Here is an 11,401-nt window from a genome sequence, read left to right as displayed (position 1 = left end):
AATTAAATATTTTAAAAGGATTTTATGTTATTGAATAAATACATTTGAAAATTTCTGAACATATCTTCACATGAAGCTGCATATTCAAAAACATGTGGAGAGATATGGCTTTTTCTAAGGAAGAATTCATAAGTAAGAATATTACAGTTGGGTATAAGAATTTTTCAGTGCTTCCAGAAAGTCTGAATTTTGCACTTCAGATCCATATTTCTTCAAAATGTGTCAAAAACATTTTTGATTCTAAAATTTTCATTGGACAACTTTATTTCTAAGGAACCCAAATCTAGTTAGTGTGATTTATATTAGTAAGAAATTTGAGAATTTAAAAAAAAAAAAAAAGAAATTTGAGAATTTGATTTATTGCTAGATAAATTTTTCATCTTCTTGGGGCTCTAAACTAGCACAAGAAGAAGAAAGGTATCTCTGGTTTAACAGAAGAAGAGAGGTATCTCTGGTTTAACAATGTGGCATTTCCAACTGAATCCAAAATTGAATCTCAAGGCTAACCCCTAGTCCATTAGAATCTAAACCTGGGATTGACAAGGTATTTCTGTAAATGGCTAGGTAATAAATATTTTAGGGTTTGGAAATTACTATGGTCTCTGTCCTATATCTCTCGTTGTTTTCTGTACAACCCTTTAAAATTTTGAAAGCCATCCTTAGCTGGAGGGCCATGCAAGAACAAACACTAACCCTAGTTTATGAACTCCTAATCTAAACTTATAAACCTGGTTTCATGTCTCAAAACATGTGCTTATCCTCAGACACAAGATCATTTCAAGCTCGGGATTTCTTTCTGATTTTATGCTGTGCCATAATTTAGGGAAGAGTGTCTTATCTATAAAGCTCTTTATATGTATTCTAACTGGTGGACATGAAAATTTTAACTTCCAGTACGCATTCACAACAGTTCAAGAACTACTATCATATATCTTACTTATACTTGGTACTCTTCTGTCCGAAAGTTGAAATTGTTGTGGTGGTGACAGTGGGGGCTCTGGACAACTTTCAACAAAGCATTAGCTTTTCTACGTTGCTGCAAAGTGAATGATTCTATGTAAATGTTTTTCCAATTAACTTTGAGATAAAATACTAGGAGATACAATACTATATGTATTCTACTTCTGGAACTTTCTTTTAACATGCATTTAAAACCAAAGTCTTTTAATTCTAAATAACACAGGATCTCAAAGAATTCGGGGTATTTTTCCAGTAATTACTTCAAATATATCAGTAATATGGTTTCTCTAATCTTTAAACTCATAGGATATAGATTCCCTCGGACATACCCAAAATAGTATGTCTGCCAAGGCAAAACTCTCCCCTTTGTAAGAATGCCTTTCTTTAAATAAAAGGCTTTGGATGAAGTGACAGTTGTCTTTAAAATACCAAAATGCATTATCCAGTCTGCTTCTCCACCTTCATAATCAACACAGCGATCCTTAATGACTATGCTTGTGGGCCAAGTTTTCTCTAGTCCCACCACATATGCTTTGTTCCCCCACTGCCTGTCTCTCCTGGGTTCTCCACTCATCCCATTCTCACGATTCTCCCTCGCAGTGTCTGGGGATGGGGCCGCTCATGGAGCAAATGCAGAATGTGAAATAGAGATTCACCGTGTGAGGAGGGGCAGAGAATTTTGCCTTTGGGCAGGTTGTTATTTTAAATGCAATGCTAAAGGTATTATTTCATTTTACAGAAATACTTAGGCTCTACCATTTTGTCTTAATACAAAAGAGATCATGGTCTAATGGCCACAGGGTTGATTCTTACCAACAGGAGAAATCCAAAGGCTACTCAGACCCTGTGGGAGGCAGTAGGGAATAAGAAGGGGGTGAATCTAATGGGGAATCATGACCTTAGAAGTATAAGAACAATTCAGCATCAGGCAAAGAACTGTAAGAATGAATATTTAGTTGGTAGCTTATCCATGACCTTTGCTTTTTTTAACAAAGGTGATTTTGCACCTTCCATTCATATGTCAGGGGTGGCTTTTTGGCTTCAGGGATAGAACATGAAAAAGACTATCTTTGCCCCTAAGTATCTCTGAATTCTGTCTTCCATCTTGATTGGCTTTTATTCCCACACTTTTTCAAATCCTATCTCTCTAGTCATCACAGAGTGCTCCCAGATTCTAAAAGATATATAATTTACTTCAAGTCCTGTAAATATCATGATCTTGCAAGTATAGTACTTACTGTAATCATTAGTGAATTTGGCTGTTTCTTCCATTAACTGGAGTAGGAGTTTAAAAATCCCCTGACCTACATTAAAAAATGTGTGTGTGGGTCCACACGTGCACTATTCTGTCAAAAGACCCATAGAAATTTTTTCTGTGTCTCAGAATTCCATAAATCCAAAAGAGATTAAGAAACAGTGAATTAGGCTTTCATTTCTTAAAGACTTTACTTATTTGCCATGAGAAATTTGGTATTACTGTGAAAATAACATTTTCCACACCTAATAAACTGAAACTTATTCCTGCATATCATCTCGTGCCTGATCCATTTTCAATTCTTAGATACACCCCAGATATGCTTTCCACCATCCACACTGTCCTTCAATACCTTTTTGATGATGCTCAGACTTGCCGAATGGTCTCCAGCAGGGATTTTTCACATTGGTGGGAATAGTCTGCTCCCCTGGGTCCTTGTGTGAAAGAGTTGTTTTGAAACTGATGAATCGAACTTTTACTAGCAGGATCGGACAACCTTTTTTGTCAGATAGGGCAATAACTTCATCTGTGACAGGAGTAGGAGTACTGGGCTGAACGGAGCTTTGGAATTACCATGCCATCCATCCTGGGCTCAGATTTATTGTCCTTGGAAGATAACTGTCCAAAGTGGCTGGGGACAGAGTTTGGAGACTTTCTTAAGATGACAAAAAAAAGGATGTCTGACTCTTTTTGTGCTTCCTTTTTAATAATTATTTGATATTTGACAAATATTGGCTTAAACTTGCTTTCATTACAGCGTTCCATGTTGTCGAGAGGCTCAGAAGAAAAAAAAAGAAAAATTGAATTTATTCATTCTATCTCTGCCTTCTTTTAGTGTACATAATAAATACTTAATTACATCAATATCAAAATCCATACACATGACACAAAATAAACAAATAAGTGCATATAAAATTTACTTACAGATTTATTTTCGATGCCAACCAGTAGAACATTTTGGTATGGTCAGACTGATCCAGCCTCTACAAACAGTGTACAGAGACCGATAGATTTTTAGATATTGGCACATGTACATTTATAGCTATTGACAAAGCTTAACTCTTTTCAAGAACATTCCAACTAATATTGGCATTCTGTTTTATCCGTTGACACTCAACATGATGTACTATGCAAGACTTTAAGACTTTCAGTGTTTGACTAAGCTTTACAGTCATTAATGTTTAATCACTTACAATTCAGTCAGCATTGTACTTTCATTTTTTATGTGGCTTGTTTATCTATGTAACGTAAATCAACAATGCCTTCCTGATAGTCTCCCCGAGCGTTTTTAACCAGTCCCATTTAGTGATTAGCGATGAAGATGAACACAGCTGCTCTTTGGAATTACTCCATTGCTTCATACAGATTCTGAATTCAATTTCCCCTTCACAATAATTATAATAACAGTGAAGATGAGCCAAAGTCTCCTAATCAATGAACACCTTGGTAGGGGAAAGCCAAGATAATATTATCTTTTTTTTTTCCCCTATCATAGTGTTGAAAGTGTGTTGTATGTTCATGCACTATTTCTATATCCTAAATGAGAAAAATGGCGATATTAAACAGTATTTTGGATGAAGAGATTTTTAGTCAACGAGAGAGTCAAAATTTTATAGTGCTCATCCTTAAGGACGAGTACGACTCACTCCCAGGAATGGTTACTCCGAGGAAACAATGACGGAACCTCGAACCGTAGTTCTGCACACGCCACGGCAATGAATGCACACTATTGTGTCATCATCAGGGCACTAGGAGAGACAAAACGCACTTGGCCAAGGCTAGGGGAAATGAGGACACAAAGAACCCAATTCAAGCAAAGCATAGTGGGTAGAGGGCACATTTGTCGAATTTTAACAGACTCCTGGCATTTGTATTTACTCTTTGTTTACATTTGGGCTTTTGCAGAAATGCTGAAGTTACTTTGCAAGTCCTCTCTGGTATTTTGAGAAACTGAAAATGTAGATAAAAGCACAATTTGTTGCTTAAGAAAATTTATTAACGTTCTCAGAAATATTTTTAAAAACTAGTTTCAAAGAAACTAAGAAACAATTGGAAACTATTCATATAACAAATAAAAATGTCATTTCCTTTTTACAGTGCTACAAATGGAAAAATACGGTTCTGCTTCTCCCTTTCATGAAACTGGCCCTAAGTGTGAACAAACAAGCCACAAGCAGGCTAAAAGATACTCAGTAATACTTTACTGCCATTAGAGCGCCATGATCATGTCAGATATCATATTCTCCATTCATCTGTCTGTATTTGCAGGAAAAAAAGAGTCTCATGTGTAGCTTTTTTTTTTTTTTTTAAAGTCTGAATGCATTGTTTATTCTGTACTGCCTGTTTTGAATACATTCTCATCTTTTACTGGCATATGATTCATGGTCACTGAAGATGGTGTGATATCAGTAAGCAGAAGATGAGAAAATTAAACCCATGGTAACCTTTGAGATAATTAGGTAAAAGGTTGAAGCCAGCGTGTCTGTGTGCTGACCCCAAGGGTGGCCGTAACTGAAATGCTGGTAAGGGAGTGGCACGGCTGGCTTCCTGCTGCCCTTACCAGGTTTGGCTGCGGAGCAGAGCTGTCTGGAGTTGCATAGGACTGCCTGGCAAGTCAGCTTCCAAGGTCAAACATAAGGCCCATTCTTGGAGGTCATTCTCTGGCCTCCCAGGCTGGTTTTCCAAGGGCCTTTAGACATGGCAATGCCTTACCTCATGTGCTCTCCACTTTGCAGCTGGGTGTCTCTGAGACACATCTATGACTCTTGTTGTGTGTCGGTATGGGTTAATTTTTGTTTGCTTCCTCTGGATCAGTGAGTCGAAGACTTGTGTGCATCAGCAACTCCTGGGGGTTGTTACCCATTCAGGTTCCTAGGTTCCGATAGGTCTAGACACAATCTAGGTTATCTCTGGGACTCACTTTGAGAAATCACTATTCCTCCATGGTGATAAAGAAAGAGAAATTTCTTTTAGATTTCTCTTTTCAGTGAATTTGTAAAAAGTCACATCACTTCTCTGGAATATTGGATAGTAACCCAGTTAATAATGAAATCTTTATCAGCTAGAGACCAAAATACTGACAGAAGTCACATTAAAATGATTTTGTTGGGGCCCCTAGGTGGCTAGGTGGGTTAAGCTCCTGCCTTCGGCTCAGGTCATGATCTCAGTGTCTTGGGATCGAGCTCCAAATCAGGCTCTCTGCTCAGCAGGGAGCCTGCTTCTCCCTCCCTTTCTACCTCCCTCTCTGCCTGCTTATGATCTCTCTCTCTCTGTCAAATAAATAAATAAAATCTTTTTTAAAAAATGAAATGATTTTGTTCTGCATAATGATAAAGTTGTGGAGCATTTTCCATCATTAAGCAGGGAACTGATTTGTTAAGTCAGACATGTTGGGGAGGTCTGAAACTCGAAGGAAATGCTTTATGTGTCACCAGATCACAGCTATCTGACTACTCACTCATAAGTGCTGAGGAGGAGTGAATTTCTTTCTTATGTGTTTGTTCATCTGCTAGGCTAATACAGGGTGTCATGGTTGATTTAATTTTTATTTCTTTCATTACTAAAGAAATTATATATTTCTTTTTCTAATTGGTCATTTATACTCCTGCTTCTTTAGGTTGTACTGTATATCATTTGCCCATTTTTCTCTTTCTCAAGGAGAAATTAGACTTGATTATTGGTTTGAAAGAGGTCTCAATATATTTATTATATTTGTTGAAAATTTTTGCTTCTCTTAGACTTAAAAATGGCATAGCAGACGTTGCTAACTAAACCAAGATGAAGTTTTGGAATCATATCAGTACATCAATCAGACTGCAGCTAGCAAAAGATAGATATTTTGGTCAAACTGAAACAACCGATTTAATACTCCTGTTATAAACTTTTTTTTTTTTTTAAAGATTTTATTTATTTACTTGACAGCCAGAGAGGCAGCAGAGAGAGGGAAAAGCAGTCTTCCTGCCGAGCAGAGAGTTTGATGCGGGCCTCGATCCCAAGACCCTGAGATTATGACCTGAGGTGAAGGCAGAGGCTTTAACCCACTGAGCCACCCAGGCACCCCATCCTGTTATAAACTTTTAATTTTTGTGTTACTTTGCAATGGTTTTGTAATTAAGTAACATTTAGAAAAATGCGCTTAAAGTAGTTTTGCCATGAGAGACCGGGGACTCTGAGAAACAGAATTTTAGAGGGAAAAGGGGTGGGGAGTTAGGAGAGCCTGGTGGTGGATACTAAGGGGAACACGTATTGCATGGAGCACTGCGTGTGGTGCCTAAACAATGAATCTTGGAACACAGAAAAAATAAAATAAAATAAAATAAAATAAAATAAAATAAAGCATAAAAAAATAAAGTAGTTTTGCTAGTATGGGAATTAACTTTTCCTTTAAATTTAAAGTGCTATTTCAAAAGTCATTCTGGCCCTGGAGTTTTTTTTCGAATATTATATTCTCTGTTCAATAATTACAAGTAGTTTAAGGCATTACAGGTTTACTTCTGCAGTTTGTGTCTGTTGACTCTTGTTTGTTTTTGCTTTTAAAAGTGCCAGGTTCCTGGGGTTACCATCCTAGAACTACTTTAAATTAATTTTAACCTGCTTTCTTCTGTGTTCTAAAAGAACACAGTGAGTGGTTGTTTTGGATATGTAATACTAAGTTAATCAAGTGTAGATACAGAAATCAAAATTCTCATACACAAAACTTAGAACAAAATTTCAGGCAATGCATTAGACTTCTTTGTGCCTGAGGACATACTGGTCTCCTTGCTGTTCTTGAAATAACTTAAGTCCACTTGAGTAGGATGGCCGTGCACAGCCTATTCTTTCCTCCTAAAATGATCTTACCCTAGGCTTCACATGCGTGGTTCACCCTGTTTTTTCAGTGAAGTCTCTGCTGAAATTTGATCTCCTAAGATAATTTTATATATTTTTTAAAGATTTTATTTATTTTTTTGAGAGAGAGAGACAGTGAGAGAGAGAGAGCATGAGCAGGGAGTGGGTCAGAGGGGGAAGCAGACTCCCTGTGGAGCTGGAGCCCGATGCAGCACTCGATCCCGGGACTCCGGGATCATAACCCCAGCTGAAGGCAGTTGCTTAACCAACTAAGGCACCTAGGCACCTTCCTAAGAGAGTTTTAAAAAAGTAGTCTTCTGCTTTGTTTTTCTTAATGCCATTTTTTATTACTTAACAATTCTTCAATTATATGTAATTTATAATTACTGTATGTATTGATTTGTCTCTCTCTGTATGTTATATGCACAGTGGTGTCTCCAGCTCTTAAAATATTTATTGAATTAATGAATGTATGAGTAAATCTGAAGTAGCGAACTTAAATTCTATATAAATTTCTTCTAAAACAGATTTTATTTTCAAATCTCACTAGTATGAGATAACATCAGCAAAACAGAGGACTGGGCAGTAAGTATGAACATTCTGAGTATAAATTTATCTTGGTGTCCTGAAACGTAACCAAATTGTGAATAGTAATAAAAAAAACTAATAATAATTAATATTATGTTCATAATTCATTAACATCTACTTGATATCATCACTGAGATGATTATTAGACAATTATCCTTTCATTCTTCATGTACATTAAATCTTCAATTCAATGCTCTGGGCACTATCCATACACCAGCAAAAAAGACTATTGATTATACAATTACAGCCCAATTGTTGCCTTTGTTTAAAAAAAGGACCACTTCCTCATTTCTTATTGATATAAACTATGTTAATTTCCCAGAAGCAAACTGAAATGTAATACTTGACATTGGGTTACTTGGGCTACTCAAATTCTTGCTTGTATTAACTTTTTATGATTGGCTTTTTTTCAGCTCATCAAATAGAGATTGATTTCCTAGAATTACTTAATATTTGGATGATGGTGCGATGGTTGTATTTCCTGACAGCTGACTATTTAATGTGTATTGCATGTGTGTGAGTTGTGGATAAAAATATTGAAGAAATCATCTCTCTAAACATATTTATATATGTATATGTACTATATATCTTATTTCTGCATTTTTGTCTGATAATGAATGCTATTACTATTCCAATCTATGAACTCTATTCTCTAACCCCCCATTTGATTGCCTTTATTATTCATTTGATAGTTAATTGTCTTGTGTTAAATATATTTCCCATGTATCATTTTAACTAGATAGTTAGTTCTTTAGGGTAGACACTGTGCCTTATTCTTCTTAATTGGTATCCCCCAGTGCCTAGTACAATGTCTAAGACAGTGCCTAACATGAGCTAGGCAGTAAACATTTTTCTTAAGAGTTTGACTTATTTGAGTTTGATCTATAGCTTTGTGTCCCCATGACTGCCATTATTGCTACTGATGTTACCATTCGTAATATTAAGTACTTATTTTTGAGTGCTTACTATGTTCTAGGATTGTGCTAAATGCCCTCAGTACATTTTTTCTAACCTGAGTCTTACACTGATTTTATGATGTAGGGTCATTTTACTGGTGGAGGAACTGGACTGTAGAGAGACCTGATTACTTAGCTTAATCACTGATTACTTAGCTTTTAGGTCTTGATCAAGTTCTGCTTTAAATTCAAAGTCTTCACTGGACTGAGCATCCAGGTCACCTTCCCGAGCACTCAAACCCTGTCTCTAACAGGATAGTAGACTAATAAATAAGGACCTTGTCATGGTGACCACCAACTGTTTCTCTGTCTTCTTTCTTCTGCTTTGTCTTTCACATGGAACAGAAAAATATTGGTTCACATCTTGACAATAATATGCTACATCAATTAGAAAAAAGGAATAAAAAGCCAAGAAACGATAGTGTGATAAACATTAATAAAAGCTGATTTGGAAATTAAGTCTTTTCCCCAAGAACTGAATGATTAGAGAGTAAGAGATTAGCTTATGGTGGGAAGGTTAAAATGATTTTAAAAGGGCTTTGATTAAAGTTGCACTCTTTTGGCCTTTTTAAATGGAAATACGGAATAAAGTTAAAAAAAAAAACATCAAACATAAAACAAGTAGGCTTCTTTAAGTCAGTAAACTTATTTAAAATGTTCCTTTTATTGTTGAACACAGTGAAATATCTTTGCATCTTTCCAACTGTGTTTTTCCTACCCCAAGGGAAAATCTCTTTGAAGAATGCGGCAAATTATTTTGTATACTACATCCAAGGCTACTGAACCAGAAGAATAAGGACATACTGCTTGTGAGTTCAGCCGGATCAATAGCTCAGCCCTGGGATTTGCTCGTCTGCTAGATACTGAATGAAAAGCACTAAGCTGCCAGTTTGTACCATGGATATTTAAGACCCCAATGCAGCCGAGAGACGTTTTTCGTAAGACAGAAAGCAACTTACCTGTAAAAATGTTTAGATATATGAGCACACAGCATACAGAGACTATGAAATGTATTTGGCATGTCATATAGGAAATTCTCTTTCTGTCCTATTACTCAAGAAGAAGAGTGCGTGCACATACACACACACACACACACACACACACACTCAACACAGACAACTATACATAGAAATAGATATTTGTAGAACGCCTTTATTCCAAAGGCCTCAAAGCAGTCCACAGACATGATCAAATTCATTCTCTTATCTCTGTGAATAGAAAGTGAGGGGTTGTGATTACCTCCTTTTTCTTGCTGGAGAGCATTACACAGTTGGCCACACAGGGTCGGGAGCCAGGCTGCTGGATCTCTCTTTCCCGGGTGCGCTCTTCCCCACCGGATAATGGTTGCGTAATGTGGGTACAATTTGATGAGTCATTGGATCAGAGTTCTGACAAGTTGTTCCTGTCCGCTTTTCTGCAACTCCTGGTTTTTCTTCAGTAAACATCCACTTGGACGTGGTATCCCAGCAGCGAGACTCACAAGCGGGCCTATTAGGAAAGCCGCAAGAAGATCCAGGCTTCCATGCTTAGCTTGAGACCTCGGTGGTACTGTCACTGATCTGAACATAAAAGCCTCCCCAAAGAGGTATTTAGAAATTGCCACGAGGAAAGGGACAATACAAATAAAGCAATTAAAAATGCAAAAATAAAAGTCATCCAGCGGAAAAATAGATATGCACTGAGGCAACGAGAAGTTTCTGGCAGTTGGCTGTGCTTATTATTCTTCCCTCCCGTCCACAGAGTCGACACAGGCAATCCAGAATGATGGGATAAGTGAAAGCTTCCTACATCCCATTCAGGCCCAGTTGCCATCCTGAGGATGGAGGAGTGCTTTCCTGGCATGGGGCCCAGCCAGGATGTGCGAGAGAAGGAGAACTACCACTTGAATTGCTTTGTGACCGAAAAGTGGCCCTCGCCTCTGGCATTTTCCCGACTTCCGCTCCTGCTTCAAGCAGTGACGCGGTGACTCAAAGGACAGAAATAATGAAAAAGCAAAGTGTGAAAATGTTTGGGAGGACAACTCCTTCCCCTGGAGCAAAAGGAAGATTCTGCTGTGGTTTCATAATCCATCTGCTCATTTGCCTCAGGGGTTTGGGTCTGACCATCACCCCAGAAAGGAAGGAGGGATCTCCTTTTCTCCTTCCTTTCTTTTAAAGAAATGGTTCTTTGATCCTTTTTAAAGAAGAGATTATTGGAAATTTGCTATGCCTGCATTGAAAAAGTAATCTTGGATCATGTAACTGTCAATCTTATTCTCTAATCAAGATAGTCTTTCAAGAAAGAGTGCCCACAAGGGGCCGAGATGCAGCTCACCCAAATGGTTATTGTCCCATGATCTCCAGAATCCATCAAAGGCAAGTCCAAATTTCTGCTTGACCTGTTAAACTGTATAACCTTAGGTAAATTGCATAATGTCTCCAGGCCTCAGATTTCTCCTCAGTAAATTACCAGGAGTAATGTTTTTGCCATATGGTTGTGGTGGAGATTAAATTAGATACTGTCTATAAATGGCTCAATTCAGTGCCAGGCATTAGGTAAGCCCTTAATGAATGATGTGTGATTGCTACTTCCTGATGCTCCAACTTTTTTCTTTTCCTACCCTTAATAAAAACTTTCAAATCAGTGATCTGTCAAAGATTGTTCTGCCTATGACAAGGGCATGTTGACAAGCATAACACGGTGGTTTTTAAAGGTTTCTTCTCACAACTAATTTTTGTTGACTTTTGCATGCTGATTCTGAATGGCATAGTCTATCTTGATAGGAACTGAGTGGAAACAAAAAAGGAAAAACCAGAAGTAGAAAAGGCTGAATTGA

The 11,401-nt window shown here is 37.4% G+C and overlaps 1 long non-coding RNA gene across 1 annotated transcript; it reads right to left on the bottom strand.

Annotated features, from left to right (window-relative positions):
* Positions 1-2,920: 2,920 nt before the first annotated feature.
* LOC125100318 (uncharacterized) lies at positions 2,921-10,092 on the bottom strand. Its single transcript, XR_007127499.1, has 2 exons — positions 9,826-10,092; positions 2,921-2,992 (listed from the first exon to the last, which is right to left on the bottom strand). It is a non-coding gene; the product is annotated as an uncharacterized LOC125100318 (long non-coding RNA).
* Positions 10,093-11,401: the final 1,309 nt, after the last annotated feature.

This window comes from Lutra lutra, chromosome 5, assembly GCF_902655055.1.
Source record: "Lutra lutra chromosome 5, mLutLut1.2, whole genome shotgun sequence".
NCBI classification, from domain to species: Eukaryota; Metazoa; Chordata; class Mammalia; order Carnivora; family Mustelidae; genus Lutra; species Lutra lutra.
Note: the sequence above shows the minus strand (reverse complement) of the source record. Positions and strands in the feature narration are given on the sequence as shown.